Source organism: Rhipicephalus microplus, chromosome 2, assembly GCF_043290135.1.
Source record: "Rhipicephalus microplus isolate Deutch F79 chromosome 2, USDA_Rmic, whole genome shotgun sequence".
NCBI classification, from domain to species: Eukaryota; Metazoa; Arthropoda; class Arachnida; order Ixodida; family Ixodidae; genus Rhipicephalus; species Rhipicephalus microplus.
This window is the reverse complement of record NC_134701.1, coordinates 97,288,460-97,314,380: the sequence shown is the minus strand read 5'-3', so window position 1 is coordinate 97,314,380 and position 25,921 is coordinate 97,288,460. Positions and strand designations below refer to the sequence as shown.

Sequence of the window (25,921 nt, the reverse complement as noted above, 5' to 3'; positions counted from 1 at the left end):
AACGGAGCGCAAGTGTCTTGCGTCGGTCTGGGCTGTAGCGAAATTTCGCCCGTACTTGTACGGCCGGGAGTTTTCAGTTATTACGGATCACCACACTCTGTATTGGTTGTCGTCGCTCAAGGACCCAACTGGTCACCTCGGTCGCTGGGCTCTGTGTCTCCAGGAGTATAATTTCGACGTAATTTATAAGTCAGGCAGGTTACACCAAAACGCCGATTTTCTCTCGCATTATTCGGTGGACTCTGCTACCCTCGCTGTCCATGAGACCGATTCTTGTGTGCTCGCCATATTCGATTCGCGCGACATCGGCACAGAGCAGCGCCGGGACGCAACCCTCAAGACGCTTATTGAGCGAGTATCTTCAGGACATTCCGGCCCTTCGCTTCGTCAACATCTCCTCCGCAACGAAATTCTGTATGACCGCACATGAAGCATGATGTCCCGGAATTTTAGTTATTTTTACTCGATACCTGCGTGCCACCATTCTTCAACATCTGCATGACGCTTTGACGGCAGGACACCTGGGTTTTTCATGCAACTATCACCTTGTACGGCAACGGTTTTTTTGGCCTGGCCTGTATAAAGTTGTGCGCCGCTATGGCGCTGCTTGCGAGCTCTGCCAGCGTCGCAAATTTCCTGCTCTCCGTACGGCTGGCCTGCTCCAACCTATCAACGTTCCCCCGGCACCATTCTTCCGCGTCAGCCTCGACTTGCTCGGACCTTCCCCAACGTTCGTATCAGGCAACAAATGGGTCACTGTCGCAACTCACTATGCTACCAGATACGCTGTAACTCATGCCTTGCCAAGCAGCTGCGCTACAGACGTCGCAGACTTTTCACTGAATGACCTCATTTTTGTGGCATGAGGCTCTACACCAGCTTCTGACGGATCGTGACCGCTGCTTCCTTGCAAAAGTTATCGACGAAATCCTCCGTAGCTGCTCTACCAAACATCACCTTACTACTGCCTACCATCCCCAGACCAAGGGTCTCACAGAGCGCCTCAACAGAACTCTTACAGACATGATCTCCATGTACGTCTCTGCTGATCCCCGTGATTGTGACGCAATGCTCCACTACGTTACGTTCGCGTACAATTCACCAAGGCATGGCACCGCCGGCTATCCGCCGTTCTTTATTCTGCACGGCCGCAACCCTGCGTTGCCATTCGACACACTCCTTTTTTCTGATACTACCACACCAACGGTGTATGCTCAGGACGTTGCTTCTCGAGCCCACGTCGCTCGCCAAATCGCGCACACTAGGCTCACTGCTTCTCAGGTTTCACAAAAAGTTCACTACGATGACTGGCACAGCGACCTTGACTACACTGCTGACTCACTCGTCCTACTTTGAACGCCGCATCGGCGTGAAAGCTTGCGCAAGAAGCTCCTTCCACAATACACCGGGCCCTACAAAGTTCTCCGCAAGGCCACCGACGTCATCTACCTCACCACTCCCGCCGAACAACATTCATCTTCTGCCACACCACCTCCTGATGTTTTTCATGTGTCGCAACAAAACGCTACTACACTGCCAGTCCCGATTGAATTAGCGGCGCCGTGACGGCGCTTCACCCACCGGGGGTGACGTTAAGAGGCAGTGGGCATGACTCCGCCATCATAGACGCATCGATGAAAAACAAGCGGATTCGGCGCGCGAGATCGTAGCAGCCCTGGGGTGTCACACCTACATGTATATATTGCAAATACGCTCGTTTCTCTCTTCCATGTCTTTTTAATCCCCGGCCATAACAATATAATTGAGCGTGCAATATTTCTACACACACTGAGCGTTATTTCTTGACGTGTCGCTTAATGAACAAAATTGCAACATGGTCACCTTCCCTTCGCATGTTTCGCGTAACGTCGATTCCCAGGTACGTGGGATCTGCCGAATTTTTTTTAAATGCGAAGCATTCCTTAGGAAAATTCCGCCACTTTGTGCGTATCTATCTATCTATATATTTATATATTTTATTTATTTACAGTACCTCAAAGGTCCCAATGAAGCGGTTTTACATGAGGGGTGGGCTATTACAATCGGTTAAAGGAGTAGATGCTCGATCGCTGCTTTGAAGTTGATGATACTGGAGTGGTGCGCAACGTGAGGAGGAAGGCCATTCTAATCTTGTGCGGTCTTGACAAAGAAGGATGAAAGGTGCGCAGTGGTGTGAGCTCTTGGCGGGTAAACAGCTTTCCTGTGATTGATGCGGTCTGAATGACGATGGGCTGGCTTGATGGTAGGAGTACGAGGCGATCCATGATAAAACTTGAAAAACAGGCACAGACAAGCTATACAGCGGCGTGACGAAAGGGTAGCGAGGTTAGCACGAGATTTAAGTTCGGTTACGCTTGACTGATATGACTAATCTGAAAAGATGAATCTTGCTGCCCGGCTTTGCACTGTTTCAAGTGTTTTAGTATTGTTACTCTGATGAGGGTCCCAAACAGCGCATGCGTATTCAAGTTTTGGTCTGATTAGTGTCTGATAAGCGAGTAGTTTGACAGGGGTAGGAGCTAGATGAAGGTTTCGGCGCAGACAGCCAAGAGCACGGTTTGCTTCGTTAGTAATGTGCGGTATGTGAAGGGACCATGTTAAATCAGAAGAAAAATGGACACCTACATACTTGTATGTAGTTACGCATGAAATTTGAGTGTTGTTAATGAAGTATGCTGGAGATGGGTAGCACTGTCGGCGATGGAAAGAGACTAGTGACGTTTTGTTTGCGTTAAGGGACATTAACCACGTTGTACACCAGATTTCAATTTTATGAAGGTCAGATTGAAGTTCATGAACATCTCATGTGTTGTTAATTGGGCGATAAATGACACAATCATCGGCGAAAAGTCTGATGTTAGAAGAAATATTATTCGGCAAGTCGTTAATATATATGATAAAAAGCAAAGGTCCTAGAACCGTGCCTTGAGGCACGCCTGAAACGACGGGGCGTAAACACGAAGAAAGATTATGTGCGTAAACAAACTGCTGGCGGTTAGTTAAAAAGTCGCAAATCCAATCGAAAACTAAGGGGTCAATGTTGAGACAAGAAAGTTTTAAGAACAAGTGTTTATGAGGAACTTTGTCAAAAACTTTTTCGAAGTCTAAAAAGAGTGCGTCTACTGGTATATTTACATCAATGCTAGAGCTAATGTCATTAGTAAACAGAGCTAGTTGAGTGTCACACGGAACACCTTTCTGAAAGCCATGTTGGTTTTTATGAAAGAAATGAAGAGGTGCGAGAAAGTTGACTATGTGGGAATAGATTACGTGTTCCATTATTTTAGAGCATACACTTGTGAGCGAAATGGGACGATGGTTTTTGGGTGAATACGAGTTACCTTTCTTTGGGATTGGAATGACCTTGCCTACATTCCAGTCTTGGGGCACCACTCCAGATGAGAGTGATTGCTGAAAAATGTGAGATAAAATCACACTTGTTACAATTTTAGTGTTTTTCAATATTTTTGTGTTAATGCCATCTATACCCATTGTTGAAGTAAGCTTTAACGAGTTGATTATCTTGGAAATACCAGTGGCATGAAATACGATTTTCGACATGATCGGGTGGCATACAGGAAGGGCATGGGGAAGGTCACCGTCATGTTCTATGGTGAATACAGAGCAGAAGGTTTCATTTAATACATGCGAAGTGTAGTGTTCAGGAATAGAAACATTTTGTTCGTCGCGTAGTGTAATGTTCGATGAAGGGGTAATAGATGATGGGTTAATTGTTTTCCAAAATTGCTTAGGATTTTTTCGGAGCATATCAGGTAAGGTAGAAGAATAAAAAGAACGCTTCGCTTTAGCTGCGAGAGAATCAAAAAGCTTTTCGGTTGCCTTGTATTTGTCCCACGCGTACTGGGTGTCTGAATGCTTAGCGGAGCGGAACTGGCGCTTCTTTTTATTTTTAAGACGTTTTAGTGAGGCGTTGAACCATGGAGATGTTGACCTAATGGTTAAGGTGACGGTGGGAACGTGAACTTTTATCAGGTGCTGTAGTTTGGTTTTAAAATAGGTGCCAGTTTGTTTCGACAGTGCGCATAAAAAATCGGTTAGAAAGGATTCAGAGAAAGCTGTTAGTTCATCGCTTATAGCTCTGTAGTTGCCCTTATTGTATAATGTGCTTGTTCTCTTAATTTTCTTGGGATTAGGTAAGTAGCACTGAAAGGTTGTCTGAAGAACAGAGTGATCGCTAATGGCAGATAAATATGACACTGTACTAAACTTATCAGGGTGAGACGTAAGCAATATGTCTAGAATGTTGGAGGAGTGTTCTGTTTGTCGAGTAGGTTTAGAGATAAGTTGTGATAAGCTGAATGTTAAACAAGAGTTTAAAAAGTCACTTTCAGCGTTGTGTTTTGATGCAGTTAGTGCTACATTTGACCATGTTATTCCGGGGAAATCGAAGTCACCAAATAAAATAAGTGGGGCGTTTGGAAATGCAGTTGTGACAGAATAAATGGCATCATGGAAATGTTTTGTGAAAGACGTATCGGCTTCAGGTGGGCGGTAACACACTCCGATTACAACAGGTGGATTAGACGCTTGGCAATGCACAAAAAAGATTTCTAAGGGAGAGAGTACATCAACTATGGAGCACTGAACACCGTTATGGGCGGCCATCATGACACCACCACCACATTTATTTTCTCGGTCGCGCCGAAATATTACAAAGTCAGGAAAACAGCACTGTAGTTCGGTGTTGGAAATGGATGAATTTAGCCAAGTTTCGGTTAGAACTATAAAATTGCAGTCAGTGGTATCTGTTATGTGTGAAAGTGAGTCGCGTTTGGGCAGGATACTTCTTATGTTCGTATGTACGAAAGACAAAGCTGTGCGTGGAAATTCTCGCTGAGAAGAGTCATGTGATTGCTACCGTGGCTGTCGAATAACCTTCTGCTCAGTAGAATCAAAAAGGTAAGTAGTGTTATCGAGTATAAGTTTATCATAACGGAGCTCGAAAGGCTTGCGTTGAGTTCTACCGAATTCGACTAGCTTTTTGCGGGCAAGGCGAGTAGCTGGCGAGAAATCTGCTGTAATCCTGTAGTTGGTGCCCTTGAGTCGCGCGCTTCTTGATAATACACCCTCCTTATCTTTGAAATGGGAAAATCGGACAATAATGGGTCGATTGTTATTTGGTAGAAAGCGGCCAATTCTGTGAGCGCGCTCTAGGGCTCTTGGTTGCAGGGAAGTTTCAAGGCTCGCGCTGCAGAAATCGATTATTAACTTCTCCGATTGCTCCCATGTTTCATGTTCGTTGTCTTTTAGCCCAAAAAACACTAGATTTGAGCTTCTAGCCCTATCTTCGGAGTCGTCTAGTCTAGTAGCCAAATTTGCAAACATCTTGGTGCTTTGCTCTGCCATGCCTCGAACTTCATGGATTTGTTCTTTGACTAAGGCGATCGAAGAACAAACGCCCTCTATTTCCCCTAGTCTTTTCTTTATATCGTCAAGAGCTTTGTCATTTTCTGATCATTTTAAGTGGATTGATTTCATTTCATCTAAGAGTGTTGCTTGTCCGCTCTGAATTGCGCTCAGCACTGACATTATGTCATCAGATGGCTGTGATGAAGCGGATCGAGGGTTGGGACCGAGGTTTTCCTCAATATCACCTGCTAGAAGCAAGTGGTTAAGAATAACATGAGTACACTCACAAATCATGGCAATGCAACACCGTGGGCTTGGCAGCATGACTAATGCCATGTATCGGGTACGGCAGGTGAAGAGAGAATATGAACATGTTACCTGCACGAAAGGCAAGCGGATCGCGTGAGCGTAAGGCGTTGCTGACATGCTGCCAAGCCCACTGGAAGCAGGTGACGTTTTTTCAGGCCTTATATAGTGCTGCTGTGACGTCAGAGTGGTCGACGTAGCAGTGAAGCATCCACAGAAGGAAAGGGCATGAGGCAGCTGAGCGATGACGTAGGCAGGGGTGTGCCTGCGAAGATCATCATGCACACGCCGCTCGTTTTTGGAGCCAGGATCTTGTTGAACGAAGACTGTCGTAGTTGAAGGATGCAGCAGCTGGTGGCCCACGAACATCGGGTCTCCATCGGCTACGCAGGGCGGCCCATGGAAGGATGTCAGCAGGCACATCAGGGTGAGTGACTGCACGAAAGTCAAGCGGACGCGTGAGCGTGAGGCGTTGCTGACATGCTGCCAAGCCCACTCATCTATCTATCTATCTATCTATCTATCTATCTATCTATCTATCTATCTATCTATCTATCTATCTATCTATCTATTTGTTTATCTATCTATCCAGCCGCGTACACTTGGGTGCTCTCGTGGTCACCCCCTTAGCTTGGCGTGAACCAAAATTAACATGGTAGGGCAAGATGATTTGGCGAATTCGACGTGCTGGTCAAGACATGAATAATGTCGAAATCCCGTCGCGTACGTCGTCAATCACTTCCCGCCAGACAGTGGCATATAACCACACGCGTGTATGTGCTGCTGGTATGCGAGTATGTGCCACAAGTGATTGACATTTAGGATCTATACCCACGAACGACCAAAACACATATGGGCAATTTTAACGCATGGGTGTCAACAAATACCCGACATCGGTAACCAATGTCAGGGTCCCAGCTGGAATTACGCCCAAGCATTCTGCGTGGCAATTAAGCATTTTACCACAGCGCTACGCTAGGTCTTGCCACTATTTTCAAAATAGACGGTAGTCTTTGTCAAACGTCAGTAGTCGTTGCAGTGCTGCCTACCCAATTCTGTAAACGCTAGAAATGTAGTCCTTTCATACAGCCGTCACGTCGGCTTAACGTTAATTGTGGTTAGTTGCCGTGCTCTGAAGTTTATTTATGTAGCAGTGTCCAGGGCCAGCATCTTGGCGAGCATCTGCACTTCATGTCAGCTTCGGGTGTTGCTAAATGCATGCTCCAGTTTGCTTCGTTGCGCAAGTACGAACTATTGGTTATATAAACATCTGAAACTCTTGAACATATGTTACGCAGTCACTGACTTCTGTACAAAATGTTTTTACAGAGAAAAAGCCCAAGGCAATTGTCACAATGGCTGATTGGCAAGCTCGCGCACCTCTCAGCTGATTTTGTCTTTCCTCTTCCTTTACTTCATTTCCGTAACAGGAGCCCCGGGCGCTGGACTACCGTCTTGGCACGAGTTCGGAGAAGTGTGACAGAAGTAGGGCTTCAAGCGCAAAACATGGACAATGTCAACAGGCGATAAACTCGGTGACGTATTGGAGTGTATTGAATCTATCTCGTAGTGGATGTCGCTAACTTGCCGTAAGACTAAAGAGGGTCCTGAGTATCGGGACAAAAGTTTTTCCGAGAGACCTACACGGCGACACAGTGACCAGAGGAGCACGCGGTCAACTGGGGCAAACGTCATATTACGATGCCGGTAGTCATAGGGGGCTTTTTGCATATCGTGTGTCCTAGTCAGAAGAGACTGGGCAACTTCACGAGCCATTTCAGCTCAATCAATGGCTCCGCGAGCGTACTCGGAAGCAGATGGCTTGAGAGGTAAGGTGGTTTCAAATGGCAATATGGGGTCGTGATCATACAGCAGATAAAAAGATGAGAATCTCGTAGTGTCATGTCGAGATGAATAAATACGAAAGTCACATAGGCCAACGTGGTGTCCCAGTCACAATGATCTTTGGAGATGTACATCGAAAGCATCTCAGTGAGCGTGTGGTTGAGACGTTCAGTTAGGCCATTAGTTTGTGGATGGTAGGCGGTAGATAGCTTATGCGCTGTAGCACACGATCGAAAGAGGTCGTCGACAACTTTGGACACGAAAAAGCGGCCGCTGTTCGTAAGCAGCTGTCGAGGTGCACGATGGTGTAAGATGACGTCAAGAAGAAGAAAATCCGCGACGTAAGTGGCGCAACTGGTTGGTAACGCCTTTGTTACCGCGCAACGGGTTGCATAATTTATGGCGACGGCGTCTATTTAATTCTTAGTATCGTCGTCGCAAAAGGGCCAAGAAGGTCGAGTCTCACGCAATGAAATGGATCAGAGGGGACTACAATTGGGTGAAGATATCCTGCTGGCAGCAACGAAGGTCTTTTCCGGCACTGGCAGAGGTCGCAAGTGGCAAAATATGGACGCACGCTGTGGTACAGTTCTGACCAGAAAAACCAACGTCGCAGGCGGTCGTATGTGCGGGAAACACCGAGGTGTCCTGCTGTTGGTGTGTCGTGAAGTTGTTCAAGTATGGCCGGCCGTAGATGACGAGGAATGACAAACAGAAGCTAAGGGCCTTCAGTGCTTACGTGGTGGTCGTAAAGGATGCCGTCATGCAGCACGAACATACGGGATTCAGCGTCATGCCTGTTCGACTGAATGACATCGATGATAGTGCGCACTGACTCATCCCGTCGTTGTTCATCACGTATCGCCGATGTCAGTAAACGCCATTACGCTGCACTCCAGGTCTGACGCAACGTGATCAGGAGGATCCACAGGATGACGAGAAAGACAGCCAGCGTCCTTGTGCAAATTGCCGGACTTGTAGCTGACGCTAAACCGAAATTTCTGGAGCCTCAGAGCCCATCGACCCAGGCGTCCAGTCGGGTCCTTCGGAGAAGTCAGCCAGCAGAGGGTGTGGTGGTCCACAACGACTGAGTATATGCGACCACATAAATATGACCGAAACTTGACGGCTCAAACTAAAGCTAAACACTCTCGGTGGTGGAATAATTTCTCTCAGGGGGAGAAAGCAGGCGAGTGGCGTAAGCTATTACGCACTGTCTGCCGTGGTGCCGCTGAGCGATAACTGCACCAATACCATGCCGACGGGCTTCGGTGCGAACTTCTGTGGCAGCAGAAGGATTAAAGTAGGCAAGTATGGGGGGGGGGGTAGTTAAGAAGTCGATGAGAGCGGTGAACGCTTGAGCCTGCTCAGGGCCCATGGGAATGTGGTATCCTTCTTCAGCAGGTCTGTGAGTGGCCTGGCAACGTTGGCGAAGTTTTTCACAAAACGACGAAAGTATGAACACAAGCCGTGAAGCTCAGGACGTTGGATGTAGAACGGGGATGTGGAAAGCTACGGATGGCGCGGATCTTTTCGGGATCTGGTTGGACACCATCGGCGTTTACAAAATGGCCCAGAATGGTAATTTGATGGCGGTCAAATTGGCACTTCTTGAAGTTGAGTTGTAGCCCAGCTATTCTGAAGATTGTGAGAATTGCAGTGAGGCGGGTCAGGTGGCTATCGAAAGTAGATGAAAAGACTATCACATCATCTAGATAACAAAAACAAGTAGACCACTTATAACCTCGCAGGAGAGAGTCCATTATTCGTTGGAATGTGGCAGGGGCGTTACAGAGTCCAAAAGGCATGACCCTAAATTGGTATAGACTATCCGGTGTAATGAACGCCGTCTTTTCGCGGTCCATCTTATCGACAGAAATGCGCCAGTAGCCTGACCGAAGATCAATGGACGAGAAGTATGTCGTGCCGTGCAGGCATTTCAACACGTCATCGATGCGTGGTAGCGGGTATACGTCTTTTCGCGTAATCTTGTTGAGGTGGCGATAGTCAACGCAGAAGCGCCAGGTACCGTCCTTCTTCTTCACAAGGACGACAGGGGAGGCCCAAGGACTACTTGATGGTTCTATCACACCTTTGTTGAGCATTTTGTCAACTTCCGCTTGGATAACTCTGCGCTCAATGTGGGAGACACGATAGGGGCGTCGGCGAGTAGGGCTGGCGTCACCAGTGTTTATACGGTGCTGAACATTGGATGTTTGCCCTTGAGGTCTTTCATCGAAATCACACATGTCGGTATATGACGCGAGAAGGTGATGGATGTCGTTGGCTTGCGCAGGATTGAGGTCGGGTGCAATCCTCTTCGAAAAAAGATTTGGCAGAGAACAGGTGCTGTTATCTACGGGAGACTGAAGTAAATCAATATCGGTGGTGAGAGCCGCTATTTCGAATTCGCCAGCGTCAGATACGCTGGCCGGGAACATGCCACAAGGAAGCATTTGAGGGAACAAGCTGAAATTGAGAAGTGGGAGTGAGGTACAGTTGTCAGTGACGGTCACAGGCGTATGGGGAATGGCGATGTTGCGGCTCAAAAGGACAACGGTGAAAAGAAGGAGGACATGTTGATCATCGGGAACCTGTGGCTGTGCGGTCAAAACTACGTAGGTGGCTGCCTGAGGCGACAGTCGTACATTCCGAAGAGAGCACAGGCGCGGGGGGCCGTGTGGGGTTCAGTGACTATCTGAGGCAGCTCTAGCTAAAGGACGCCGGTAGCACAATCGATAAAAGCAGAATGATTCGTCAAGAAGTCCAGGCCTATGATAACGTCCTAAGAGCAGTGGTCAATCATGGCTGAAATGACAGAAGTAGTGTGGTCCTTTATACTCAAGCAGGCAGTGCACAGAGGGAGAACCATCGACGTGCGGCCATCGGCCACACGGAGCATTTGTGCAGTCGCTGGTGTCAGAACGTTCTTTAAACGTGTGCGTAGGCTTGAAATCACGGCCGAAATGCTTGCGCCGGTGTCTACAAGTGCTTGTACAGGTACGCCGTCTACTTCAACGTCTATTACAATTCGTCTGGTTGGAACGGAGAGAAAATTTGCTGCGGAAGTCGTCAATGCAGCACCACCTCAAGGGGCTGCAATTCTAAGTTTTCCGAGATGATGCCGCCGGAAGCCACAGAGGACAAGAAGCGCCGTGGCTGCGGTGAACGGGATGATGGACGGCGTATTTGCGGCGAACGAGACTGGTGCCCACGTGGTGAAAGCGAGCAGCTGTACCCAATGTTCCGAGATTGGTCAACGGCATAGGACTCTTCGGCAGATGAAAAGGTGTGGGTGGTACCGTCGAAACGGGTCATATGGGTCGTTGAACGATGTGCCGAGGACCATGCGTTGCGGCAGTAACGAGCAATATGTCCAACGTGGTGGCAGTTGAAACATATAGGGCGGTCATGTGCAGTTCACCACTTAGCCGGGTTGCGGGTACGCAGAGAAAACCGTCGGTTGGAGGAGGGCATCGCGAAAGGGCATTCGCTGATTGTGGGCGCGGTGATATGGCACACGGAATGCACTCCAATGTTTTCAAGCTCTTGGCGCACGATTGCTTGAACAAGAGGAACAGTAACAGGAGTGGTATCGGTATTGCGCAAATAGAACGCCGAGGGTGCCGTTGCTTCCAATTTGCGACGAACAATGCGTGTCAGGTCTCCAGGTGGTGACGGACGTTGTGATTTGGACTGGTGCTCGCAAGTTGATGTTGCAGCGGTGTTTGGAAGCCGGGCGATCGTTTGCAGAATGCGGCGACTTTTCACTTGCTCAAACTGACGACACTCTTTGATGATCGCGTCCACGGTGGTACAGGCCTTGCACATCAGGAGAATGAACGCGTCGTCGGCAATCCCCCTCTGGACATGCCCGACTTTGTCAACTTCTGTAATATCGCTTTCAACCTTTCGGCAGAGGGCCAGCGCGTCCTACATGTATGCGATTTATGATTCCGTTGTGGATTGGGCACGGGAGGCCAATTCCTTTTTGGCGGCGATCTTACGACTGGCGGTTTTGCTGAACACCTCTCGCATCATTAATTTGCATGGGTCCCAGCTTGTGAGTTCTTCGTTATTTTCCTACCATACCTTGGCCGTGCCTCTGAAGTAAAACAGCACATTAGCCAAATGTAGTGTGGTATCACATCTGTTCAGCACACTCACTCGTTCAAACATGGCATACCAATCGTCAACGTCGATGCCAACAGTCCCGCAGAATGCACCGGGATCCTTAAGTGGCGTGAAAACATGGTTGCGACGCCGTGTTCGTCGGAGACGCTGACGTTGATGCGGAGGGCTCAGCATCGGTCATTGCTGAAAAACCGATGCGACGTCCGCTGCAGAGCTCCGTTGCCTGATGGTTACCCAGCACCTCTCACCAATATGTTACGGAGTCGGTGACTTCTGTACAAATTGGTTTTTACAGAGGAAAAGCCACAGGCAAGAGTCACAATGGCTGATTGGCAAGCTCGTACAAGTCGCAGCTGATTGTGTCCTTCCTCTTCCTTTACTGCATTTCCATAACAATATGTTTGAGCGTGCAACATTTGTACATGCTCTGAGCGTCATTTCATGATATGTCGCTTAATAAATAAACTTGCTGCATGGTCACCTTCTCTTCGCATAACGTCGATTCTCGGGTAAGTGGGATCTGCCGAATTTTTGAAAATCTAGTCTTTGCTCAGATATTTTTACTCTCAATGTATTTGTGTGCTATGCAAATGGCTTATCTATGCAGCTTTCTTTATAATAGTAATAAAAGCTTTTAGTTTAATGTATATGTAACTATGGCATGCATTTACTTATTTTTTCTAGGTGCCTGTACCATTGTTTAGACTTACAAAGGTATTGGTACTCTAATAATGATCTGGCATCTCAAAAACTATTTTTTATCGGAAGTAACAATGTGGTTATAACCATTACTAATATTTTTCAATAGCTGTGAAATCTCTACGGAAATGTATTTGTATATATTTAGCTGGGTGAAGGTAAATGTTCTTACGTTATTTTAATGTGGTCTTGTTTCATGAGAATCGCACATAAATACTTTGTAGTGGCAGTGTATTAGTTTTTATTTTACACATATAGCCTGAGCAACATTTCATTTGATTCCAGCAGCAAGATTTACATGCAGTGCACTGGAGCATCATATCGCGTTTTAGTGTAAAGTCTTTGCCCACCAGTGAACTGAATTTTTTTCGAGCAGACTAAAAGACAGCTGTATGAGAATGGTGCTGATCTGCAAACTTTAAAGCCTTTTTGAGGAGTGTTTTCGAGAAAATAAATATGGTTCATAGCTCGCAATATAAACACTGTTCGCACCGAAGAGCTTAGTCGCTTAAAATTGTATCATTCGTGTATTACCTAGAATTTCTTTGCCCTCTGCCAACATTTCAGCTCAAGTGTTCTAACTTAATTTGTTACTGCGTGGTGAATGAGCCGAGCTATGTTAATAAACATGGTAATACTGCAGACATGTGTCAAATTAGGATGCACATACTATTTCTTTAGCTTGAAATTGTCAAGGGCTTTCTTCTTGTGTTTTTTATAAAAACTGCTTGTCACTGGGCAGCAGTAGAAACTGCACATCGAGCTTTTGCAAGATAGATTGAGAAACACCGAGTTCAGTGATAACATTGCTGGCAGATTTATCTCGTAATTCACTTTTTGTATAATAAAAGAACTCTATTAGAATTGTTTTATGGCCATTCATCTTAATATTTAAACCTGTATGTATGTATGTATGTATGTATGTATGTATGTATGTATGTATGTATGTATGTATGTATGTATGTATGTATGTATGTATGTATGTATGCAACTTTTGAATTTTAAATGAGAATCTGTTCGTCATTGATGTGTAAGTTTGGTTATAATTTGGCTGAACTTCTTTCAAGTTCTTTTTCTTCTGAACCAATAAAATTTTCAAACTATTTTTGATTTTTTTCTGTAAATAAATCTAAAATTACACGAGATATGTGTATTCAAAGAAGTTGTTTCATTTGCCAACAAATAGTTAAGAGCAAGAAATTGGGTCAAGTGGAATTATCCAACAAAGGTTAGTTTAGAGCATGGTTTTTCTACAAGGCATATCTTGTGCACATCGCGTTGGTAGAATATGTTGATTTCAACTTATCGATTTCAACCGGAATAAACAAGCTATCAACCCGGGCTTATATGTGTGTGACATCTATGCATATTGTAATACATCTTGGCATTTACTAATAATATTAAGGGCACAAACCTAGTTAAGCTGAATACACAGATTCTGTTGTCCGTGCGCCTTTCATCTGTACTGAAACTGTTGTTAATGAAAACTAAAGTTCGGTTTAAAGTTTATTCTAGTTACCAAAAGCAGAATATCTCTTAATGAGGCAAATCAATTTTCCCTTGTTCTGATCCGCTCTGGACAATCGGGGACCCTTTCAGCAGAACTCGAATAGTTGCGACAGTTCTTTTTAATCATTGACAGCGGCATTACTCTGTTGCGCGCAACATGACAGGTAATGAGAGAGAAAACTCAAAATAATCATTCTGTGTCTTTTCTATTTGTCTGTGCTTTTTTGCTTTGCTGCATGTAATAATTCCCACCAAATTAGCACAAAAACGTATCCCGACAAAGGCAGTCAACTTGGCCGCATGCAATTTGCTCGCTTCATGTCCAGATTTTCTTTAAACCATCGGGATAACTAGCCTTGATCGAATATTGAAACACTTGAAAAGTAGTATACCAGGTGTGATTATGGTATATCCGCACTGGACACTCTCGCGATAACAGAGGATGAAGGGGCAAAATATGAAACCTGAATTATGTTTTTATGATGGAGCACGGCACAACACTTTTGGGCCGAAAGGGTACTGATAGAAGAGAGCGCGAATGCCACCTTCTTAAGAAATGAGTACCTGCCGCCACGCATAATCTCAGGCTGGGCGATTTCTTTAAAAAAAAGTGCTCTGGGACACTGCGAATTGAACGCATTACCTCCTAGATTGTAGTTGAACGCTGTAACCGCTCGTCCACTGCTGCAGTGCTTGAAATGAGAGCTTACCACTGCAGCATTTACCCTAATGTTAGGATATTTTCAATCCTTCGAATGACGCCAAATGCAAAACATCCCGTGAAACTTGATCCAATTTAGAAAAAATAACTACAGTGCGTTCGCCCTAGGTTACTAGAAGGTAGAAACTCCCAGATACGGCTGTATGACCGTGAATAAATTATCTTGTGCATTACTGTCATGTTGTTGGAATAGCCCGCTCTCGCGTAGGCTACCTTCCCATATTTTGCGAAATATGAATAGAAGATAATAATATATCGGCGTGTGAAAACGCTAATCAACTATTCCGAATTGACTGTCACTAGCATCACTTTCACTAACTGAATTTTCAGTTTGTTTCCATTATTGTTATCGAACGCAGGTTTTTCTTATTAACTCATGACTCTCCCAATTAGCATTGATTCCCACATCTAAAGAAGTCAGATTTCATCTCGCTTTTTGTGTGGCTGTCGCTTCCATAAAAGGCGCACTCCACTTTTTATGCTCTCTAAGCATCCGACGCTGCTTTGTGGAAACTTTTCCTGATGCCTGCTGGGCAAGAAAATTGTCTTTATTATCTATTACTTCGATTTCAGGCTTTCGCGGAGAGGAATTGAGTCTCTCTCTTTCTCTTTCCCTCTCTCTGTTTTCATCGTTTTCACACGTGTGGTAACATCGTTTGACTTCAATACTCGTATACTCGTCCCTTGCTTAGTTTTCTCACACAAAAACCGCTGGACGGAATAACTGCACCGTGTTTCGTGAAAAGCATTAGTACTGAAACACCTCCCGACGTGTCTCCCTCGTTTACGTAGGCACATATCCAAGCGCAAGCGTATGCACGTTCTCATATTCCAGCTTTATCAAAATGCTGCAGTGCAAGTAACCTGCGAAATTGTGCCCACAATTTCATTTCATCACTGCTTTTCTATATTTCTGTAAAATTCGTCAGCAGGGACAAAATCTGCTCCTGCGTCTTATAAGATTTTTATAAGAAAGGCAAACTTTTAAATCTAGCTACAAAACACCCTTACGTTCCCCAGTATACCGTGCTTGATTATTCTGGAATATATAATTGAGTAGCAGCGTAGCTTAAATAAAATGTATGGTAACTGGTCGCATTGAACAGGAGAAAACATTTGGGGCACATTTTCAAATATTGCATGCATCTATTTTGACGTGGTTTCATCGATGTGGTGCATCTGGATAGTTTCTCACTTGTACCTGGTGAGATAGTGCATGGATTATTGATTAAGGCCATCGAGTGATTTCTTCTTTAGCTACAGTTATTGATCAAACGCGGGTGCGGCTGCTTCGCTTTGCACAGCACACCAACGCGTGTATTACAACGCGGCATCGCATAGGTGCCGTAGCAGACGCCCGCGAAACTGAAACAGATGCAGTAAATCACTGGTTATCATCGTAGACTCTCGAAACTTGACGCTTTGCGTGCTACCTTTATAATAATGGCACACACTTCTTTCTTTTCTTGTCGTTTCATCGGCTATCGTGTGTCCTCCTCTCTGTTTTAGGTGCCGAGAACGTTAAATTCGTACCCGCGCTATAGTAATACCTCAAGATAACAGAATTTTTGGCTAACAAAATGCGTACACAAAAGAAAGCTTTATGAATACGGCCCCAGTTGGCGAGTTTACAACAACGTACATAACATTAACGAGACAAGAAAAAACGCAGTTAAAAAGAAAGCAAGCATGAGAAAAGTCAATTTCTTCATTGAGACTTATTCAGTACAAAGGATAACAGGATGTCATCCTGCGATCACAGCGCGTCACCTTCTTCTTTCTCTACTCGAGCTTCGTGTCCACTGCCCTCGTTACAATACATCCAAACTCTTATCGTTTGAAAACAAGCCGCAATGCTGTTCTGTCCGCGTAACATCAATTCACTCAGGCAACCAAAGATTACGTTGCCCTTGTACCACCTGATGAATACAGTTATTTCGCTCTTCTTTTTTCTATCTTTATGTCTGGCTTTTCAACTCATTCTGCCCTTTTTGCACTTTTTGTGTGCGTTCTGTTTTGTTGTTTTTCATTTCTCCCACTCTTTCTTAAAATAGCATTGTGTTTTACTAGGGTTTGTAAGGTACAGTGTGGCCAAGATAATTTAGGCGACTGAACAAAACAAAATGGCTATACCAAAACTGAACCATCACAATGCCTCTAGGCTGTAGTTTTTTCCCGAAACAGTTGCTGGCACTGGTGTAAGTTTCTAGCAGACCACCGGGTTGCCATGTAGAAAAAAATTGGCAGATCCCCCGTACAGTGGGAATCGATGATATGCGAAGCACAAATGACAAAGTTTGATATATCACTTGAAAATCAGCCAACGTTACGAGGTCGAGGTAAATGATGCCGTACACGACTGCCTTGTCATGATTGTCCTGTTTGGGTGTGTCGATTACCTTCGTCATCTATTCACGTCAGCTGATACCAAAATTATCATATGTTGAGCTAGTGAAACGATCGCGAGCACGCTATGAACATGGCATATTGTCATGTTCTTGAATGACACGCGTGTCAGGATTATCATATTTGCACCAGTCATATATTTTCCATGCCAATACATTTTGACGTCACCTGGTGGGGGTGGTCACCGGCGTTCATTTCGTCGGGTCACGCCGGCTTCCTCACGCTAGGCACAAGTCTTGCCATATACGCGCAGGCACGCGCCGCACTTCGTTGTTTTGACACATGCGCGTATCAATGCGTCCGAGGTCCCTGCATTACGAAAGGAGGGAGGCACAGTGTTTTTAGAATAATGCATCGGCGCGAAATGCAGCATGTCACATTTCGCGCAGGTTGACGTCAAACCGCGCCGAAGGACGCCGGTCGCGCTCTCCGTGAGACTAAAGAGTGCTCGCATTTTACTAACGTAGCGTCGCTGTGCTCAGCATACGCGCGCGTCAACGCTACATTGGATTATATTGGTCCCTGCATGACGCGCTCACGGCCATTACTAGCTCCGCATATACCAGAATTGGCGTTACTTGACGTCAATGAATGACGAAAATATATGACTAGTGCAAATATGATAATCCTGACACGCGTGTCATTCAAGAACATGACAATAAGCCACGTTCATAGCGTGCTCGCGATCGTTTCCCTAGCTCAACATATGATAATTTTGGTATCAGCTGACGTGAATAGATGACGAAGGTGATCGACACATCCAAACAGGACAATCATGAAAGGCAGTCGTGTACGGCATCATTTACCTCCTCCTCGTAACGTTGTGCTGATTTTCAAGTGATATATCAAACTTTGTCATTCGTGCTTCGCATATCATCGATTCCCACTGTACGGGGGATCTGCCAATTTTTTTCTACATGGCAACCCGGTGGTCTGCTAGAAACTTACACCAGTGCCAGCAACTGTTTCGGGAAAAAACTACAGCCTAGAGCCATTGTGATGGTTCAGTTTTGGTATAGCCATTTTGTTTTGTTCTGTCGCCTAAAGTATCTTGGCCACACTGTACCTTACAAACCCTAGTAAAACAGAATGCTATTTTAAGAAAGAGTGGGATAAATGAAAAACAACAAAACAGAACGCACACAAAAAGTGTAAAAAGGGCAGAATGAGTTGAAAAGCCAGACACAAAGATAGAAAAAAGAAGAGCGAAATAACTGTATTCATCAGATGGTTTGCCAAGCATGTAAATATGTAAATAAGCCATCTGTCCTCAGTGTGAGCTAGAAGCCTCGCTAGAGTTCCTCCTGCCCCGGCACCTCGGTGTCCACCTGAGCCCAACTCTTCGGTCAAGACAACGAGGTGCCAAAGAGGAGCGCAATGAAGAGAAGTTGGCCACCGGGAGTTGAATTTAACCCCTCGTTCCTGAACGCGCTGCGTGAGACGATGCGTCACAAGGAACAAGTTCTACAGAGTACTACTGGCGAGCTTTATCTATACATCATAATGCCATTAGTAGCACACTAAGCTCGTTGGATTCCGAGTGTTTGCATCAACCTTAGCTAGATGGTGCGACGGACTTGCACGTCACGCATTGAACACCGTCACCCCCCGCCTTGAACTGTGCGTGCTTTTCTTGTGATGGGTGCTGGTGCAGTCGTCAGTGAGCTTAACTTCAATGCTAGGGAGCGTATCTTGAAACGGCTTGGCTGACGAAAGAGCCGTGTAGAATGTTATACTGTTGCCGAGATGTTAGCCATGCATGCCTGCGTACTATCTATACATACCGAAGCATCGTCTCAGCAAAAGTGCCTTGCGCTTCACAACTCGTATCAGTGAAAGCAGTCAAGGGCTCGCTGCGAAGCGTTGGAGTAGTGCTTGTTGACAACCGTACGTTTTGTGCTCTCATTGCAAGTTAGAAAGTGCACGAAGGTTACTTCGCTGGCTGCAAGAGACGCTTTTGCGTTAGGAGAGCCCCAATCACACATACAGATGTTACAGTGGGGACCATCTTTATTTTGCGCAAATCCTCTGTATACTTGTGCGTTCGTTACGTGCGTGTTTTTTTAGGTTTGGGCTTTCAATATAGAACTGTGACAGATATTAGTTGATATTGATTATGTATAAATACTTTCTAGGCACCTAGTTGCCGATTAGGCCCATCCAACTCCGCGTATTCTGCTCTGGGCCACCTGTCACGACGGGCTTCAGGGAAGCATACTGGGTGGTCAGGCCACCGGTGCAGTTTCTTCGCGGGTAATCTCCCTGTCTCTCGCGTATAAACAGAGAAATCATGTAGATAAAGACTGAAGAAGAGACTACACGGAAAAGCACTGTGTCGTCTCTAGTCTTTGTCTATACTATTGCACTGCTTTTAAATCCACGTATAAACCACGCACTAGCCCAACTTTCGCTTCCAATCTCCCTGTCTTTCGAAGAGCGTTGCGAATTTTGAGCTTCTTGCCATTCTTCGCGTGACGTTGTAGTTAATAGCTTAAAAATGACATTTTAATTGTTTCTTGTTATTGGCATCACAATTTATTGTAATTCCGCCTTCGTAGAGAACCAATGTACAAAAAACGCTCAGCAACGTCTGCTTAGGCCTGTTTTAGCTTTGTATGATAGCAATTCTTAACGCAAAAAGGTCAACCTTGCTTTTTACACGTGACCCTATTGTTTCCGCTTTGCCTAATCTGCTTACTACAATTTCTGCCTTTCTTTCTAGACTGGCGCAGTGGATCAGAGATCGTGGTGTTCAAATGCTCTCCCGAAGGCCGAAGGCCCGTTTCCGGCCACCGCGGGCACATTTCAGTAGAAGCAAAATGGCAAGACCCTGTGTACTGTGCGATGGCAGTGCATGTTAAAAAACATCAGATGCTCGGGCGTATATCGACGGTTTCTAACTGTTATATGCGTTTGCCTACAAACCAACTGAATAGGTGAACACTGTGCTATTAAAAACGTATGTGTTCCACACAATAAATTCTTATTCTGCTTTCTGTAGAGTGACAATATCACAGTTTTTCTATCTGCCTCTTTGTAGGCTCAGCGGTAAAGTTGTAAATTCCTTATTATTATTCTTGTAATGGTGTCCAACTGAGCGCACTTGCCATGATCTGAAAAGCGAAGGCTTCTGTGGCAAATCAATACTTCAGTCACCCCAAACACAGAATCTATCTATCTATCTATCTATCTATCTATCTATCTATCTATCTATCTATGTATCTATCTATCTATCTACCTATCTATCTATCTGTCGATCTATCTATCTATCTCTATCTATCTATCAACATATCTATCCATCCTCCACCCTCGACTTTTACATCTCCTGGCCGTCTCGATGAAGGAATCTGTACCAAAATTGGTATGGCATAACCTAACTGCATGACTAGCATAAGCGACTAGTCATAACATGATGATCATGACATGAATGTCATGATTGTGATGATGCACATATCGTGATCTTGCTGCTCTTGCAATGGTTTCGTTCACATGACATATTACAAAACTAGTATGGTATGACAAGACTGCATGATGAATGTACGTGGAAGCCCTAACAAGGAAAACATGACAAGGGTGTCATATTAGAGTGTGACTACATGCTACGCTAATGATGCGCTCGTGGTTGTTTCGCTAGCAATACACGTACTGAATTTTGTATAACGTCACGTAAATGGACGACGAGGGCAAATGACACGCCCAAACTTATAATTATGATACGTGTGTCATGTAAAGTATCACTACAAGACAAGCTCATAGCACTGGTGGCCGTTTCATTAGCTTCACATACACGAAGTTTTGTATTACGTGACTTAGATGAACGCCGAACACAAATGCCAGACACAAAGACGATAATCATGAGATGGAAGTCCTGTACGGAATAATTTACGTGCTTAACACTGCTGGTGCTGGTATTGCGAACATTAGTGGTGCCATCGTTACACGGCTATAAACAACATACTTGCACCTTTAGTGGACACGTGAGTGCGCATAGCAACTTTTTTGTGTGTACTGTGCACTAGGTTTGTCAACATTCTAACATTGTGCAAGTTTAAAGTGATATATGAGTCTTCCTTTTTTGTGCTTCACATATTTTACACCATTTGTGAGCTGCGGGCTATACCAATTTCTGTGGCGCTTTACCCGTTTATGAGGATAGTTTTCTGGCTGGCCACACCTGCGCATATCAGTCAAGTCTATAATAATTTTCCGGTAGACCTCATCGGCAAACACTGGTTTTTGATTGGTTGAAAAAACTAGGACTAGCCTCAACAGCATCACTGGTAAAATGGCATAAAGTACAGACAGGGTGCGGCGAGGCACAGGCGGCAAGAAGCGTCGTTTTCGCTTTTCTCTAATATTGCGGGATTTAACGTTCATTACGGTTACTGCGTCTCTTACATATCTGTAGACTGACGCGCTCAATGTACACAAGTCAGCAGATGAATAGTTCGCTTGCTTTTGTCTAAACATGAGCCAAGCAAGTTTGAAAAAAAAAAAGATGTAGACAGAACAGCGCAACATGTGTCTGTCAGCGTGGACATTCTACCATAAGACATCCACCAACTTGCTGAAGAAGTTCTTACAAAAAACTGCCAAGTTATGGCGAGTGTTACAGTAAACAAAAATTGTCATGGCACGTTAAGCAAAAAAAGCTAAACTGGTTTACAGCGTAGTATAAAGACGTCTTCGCCTGCATATTTCATAGATGATAACGCGGCCGAGTAACTTAGTCGTAAAGCTATATTCAACTAGTGATGAATGCGTTGAGAATGTGATTGTGTAATAAAACGAATGACTCACTCAGCACTGTCGACGAAAACATTGATTCAAATCGTGCGGTAATCTTAATAACTAAGCTATACTTTCGAGGAATCGGTGACATTCTAAACCGAAGCACTTTGTGGAGATTGAAGCACTGAGGTGGCATATCTGTTGCTTCTTCGAGCTTTTCAAGTACTCTATAGCAAGCTTTCTTTACAGTGAAACGCGGTGATTCTACGACGACATTCATTATGTGGCATTCACCTTGGTTCGACGTTCTCCTGGCTCTTTTTTTGTTTATATTTTTTATTTCTTCGACAGGAAAAAAAGGACCTCTATTAGCTGCTGCATTCCCCAGTCCTGGTCATCCTGCAGATGCCATGGCTCCACCAAACTTGAAATTATACATAAACCGAGATGGAAAGCGCCTGATTTGGCCTAGAGGGCCACGCAGTGAGAGACATATAATGGCTGCGAAGAAAATTCTAGGAAATCGCGCGGGAGTAGCACGTCTGCCCGCACCGCCACCAGGCAACTTGAGAAGTCGATTCCTGAATAATCTAAAAAGGCGTGTTGGCCTTTGAAATGGAGGTAAGTTCTACTTATCGCTGAAGGTAATGAATTCGGCATACAGATTCATCGGTTAGCCTTAAAGTTCTTTTATACATATTTACTAGGTTAGCCGGTTCACACTGCAATGACTACAATTCATGATGTATTTTTAGTCGTTAGAGTGGTAGTTGTAATCAGTTTCACGAGCAATGTTTTTTAGTACTGCCTGCAAACACAACCCGGAGCACGTAATTTTTTATACACGCTAAATAAAACATATTCATTTCGCAGCAATATATTCATGAGCAGAGTACTAGATTGTTCATTAAAAATCCTTGCGATTCACACATGTAAGCTTTGCTAATGTAAGCACGTGTGCGTGACGAGGCTCTGGAAAATTTTTATTTCTAAAATGGTTAACCTTCATTACTTTTAGGTAAGTGAGTAGCCCAAGCACAAACGTCTGCCTATCATAAGATGAAATATGGCTCAGAAGATAGGTGAATTCGCAGCGTAGTTTCATGTTTTACAAGCATAAAGCAATTCAAAGAAATAATTTGTGAGCATGTATTTGAGTTGTGTGAACTATTACGTATAAGGTCTACTGCGTTTCATCAAAAGCATATAACGGGAATTCTCGTTCTATCTAGCCTTACAATTGGATGCACCGAGCTGAAGTTGTCCTGAAAAAACTAAAGTCACTCCACATTTACCGATAAGCTCATGCAGACTTAAAGCTGGGTGTAACATTCCGGGAAGAAAAACAATCGCTAAAATATGTACTAACCTGGCAGTCAAATCGCACTATAAGCACAATATGCTGCATACTTGGCGAATTGTTTTCGCACGGCCCAATAAACTGCGACATAAAAATTGTTCGTCGTAAGCACCAAATTTCTGTTCTGGTATTCGGATTTTTTCGTAAACATTCACTAGTGTTTATACTTTCCGAAACATCATAGGACGACAAAGCAATATGAACCATTTTGTGTGGTAGCATAAGATGACTGTGTAGAGATAGACAAAGATCTATTCTAGAACGGAGATATTGCAATACATGTTCTAGCTGGCTAAAACATATCTACAGTGATACGCAAGTTTTTAAGTGATGAGATATTTTGGAGATACTTTTGAATCTTCGCCATAAAACCATTCTAGTGTATACATATATTAATAAACAAACTGAAATAATTTTTTTGTAATTCGAGAACGCTGACATCTGCAAAGCAGCTTTTGAAGTGTAGAATTATATTGTCAATGGTATTCTGGCTCAGTGAAGCTAGCAAATGAAGAATATTGGTAATAAGCTGTAAATACACATGTAGCGCTACCTCTTTCAAATAGTTTGGTTCAAACTAACGTAACTCCTTTTTCTTCTCGTTATTATTAGGCTTGCCTAACGTAACATAGCTTGTGTTCATTTCCGCAATTATAGAACTGCGTGCATATATAAACCATTCACAACGTGAATTAGGAACTTCGTAAGTTTTAGGGCATAATTTTTTTGCAGTTGCTTTTTCAAAGAAGAGGAATGACGATTGCTACGAAAGCACGTGCAGAAGCACTGGCGCACAAAGATCTCCAAAATGGCAACCATGATTGTACTGTGTCGACGTAGAAAGGTTTAATTTAAAATAAAGCGTAGGTTGTTTCTTTGCTCACATCAACCACTTTTAGTGTCTACTGATGTATCAATCTATCTGTCTATCAAACTAGCCACTTACGTCTTGGTGCCCTCGTGATCTCAATTTTACCTCGATGTTAAGCAAACGTAATATGCGAACGCAAGATCATTTGCAAAATATGACGCGTTAGTCACGACATGAATAATGTCACAATGCCATCGCATACATCGTCAAACACTAAAAAAAACAGCAGCACATACCAAGGGCTGGGGATGTATGAAAGATGATTGACACTTATGTATTCTCGCCCGACGAGAACACACATGGTCGATTTTAACGTGTGAGTGTGAAGAAAACCTCACATTCATGATGCTGACTCCACGAATGCAAAGAATATATGTGATGATCCCAGAAAACATTGAACCCAAGCATTATGTGAGGCAATTCAGCATTCTACCACACATCCACGAGTGGTTTCAGAGGCTTTTAAATACACTCTGATGTTGTAACTGGTTACATTGCTGGCTATCTAATTTTTTGAACTTTACTTATATATGTAATTCTACAATACAGCCGTCTCGTCGAGGTAACGTCAATCGTATAGTTATGTGCCATGAACTGAAGTTGATTTACGTAGCAACGTCTATGGCTGCCATCCTCGCAAGAACTAGCGCTTCATGTCAGTTTAACGCTTCTGGTGCTGCTAATATTGACATTCCTGGTATTATTGTTGCACAAGTGTGAACAAGAGGTTATATACACATATTCAACACTTCATTATCTGTCTATGCGTGCAATACTTATACATATGTTTAGCGTCGTTTCACTCCGTGTCATTTCAATGAAAATATTACAACACGGTCACCTTCCATTCGCACGCTATACATCACGCCGATTCCTAAGGAAGCTAGATTCTGAAGATTTTTTTCCTTTATAAATCACGTTTTATCTCTTTACGATCACCTATACGTAACAATGAAGCTGCAGGCATGATACGCAAGTCTATACGTAACAACTAGGCATGATACGCAAGTCTTTACAACATATCAACCCTGACAAATACAGCCCAGAACTGGCACAGCTGCCACTGTAGGCACCCCTTCCGTCTCTGAAAAAATCTATATACATGGGTTGTGTGCTCGAGCCGACGTATCGAGAAGTGGGGTTTTCTTCAAGGTTTTCTTCAGTGAAGATCAGAGTTGAGTAAAGAAAATGAAATGCATCTTTAAGAAAGTTCACTTGTGGAAACGTTGCCGTTTGAACGCAGCCCCGGGTTACAATTTTTAGGGGCGAAGCTTCTTATAGCGGCACTCATTCGTCCCTCGTAGCCCTTGTAGTATGTAACAAGTATAATATTTTGACCTCCAAGGTGGTGCTGGTGAGAGATTTCTTCTGTACGTTGGTAAACAATAAAAAGTAATGTTCAATGTACATTCCGATGGCTGCTAATAGGGAATGAGAGACAGGAGCATACGGATTTTAGTAAACGCGCACGCTGCAATACCCATTAGCAGCCATTGGCATGTACATTGAGTACTATCTAACAAGAAAGGGTTGTTACGTTATACTCACTGGGTGTAACCTCCTTAGTTTTGAAAGGTTCAGTGAGCGTTGAGCCACAGTGCCATGAATACAATGAACTAGTATATACCAAGGATGAACTCGGCGTGGTTAAAGGTGGGAAGTAAATACGAAACGCAAGCCGTAAGTAAGTAAAAGCGGAATTCTCCTGTCTCTCATTTCCGATTAGCAGCCATTGGCATGTACATTGAGCACTATCTGACAGAAAGGGTTCCTACGTTATACTCCCTGGGCGTAACCTCCTTGGTTTTAGAAAGGTTTAGCGAGCGTTGGGCCGCAGTGCCATGAATACAGTGAACTAGTATATACCATGAACTCGAGGGGGTTAAAGGTGGGAAGTAGACCGGAAGCGCAATCCGTAAGAAAGTGGGCGTGTGCCACCTGTCAGATAGTCCTTGGAATATCCGCTGGT

General features: G+C 44.3%; 1 long non-coding RNA gene across 1 annotated transcript; it reads left to right on the top strand.

Moving 5' to 3' along the window:
- The first annotated feature begins 21,839 nt into the window (after positions 1-21,839).
- On the top strand, positions 21,840-23,970 carry LOC142785348 (uncharacterized). Its single transcript, XR_012888930.1, has 2 exons — positions 21,840-22,342; positions 23,814-23,970. It is a non-coding gene; the product is annotated as an uncharacterized LOC142785348 (long non-coding RNA).
- Positions 23,971-25,921: the final 1,951 nt, after the last annotated feature.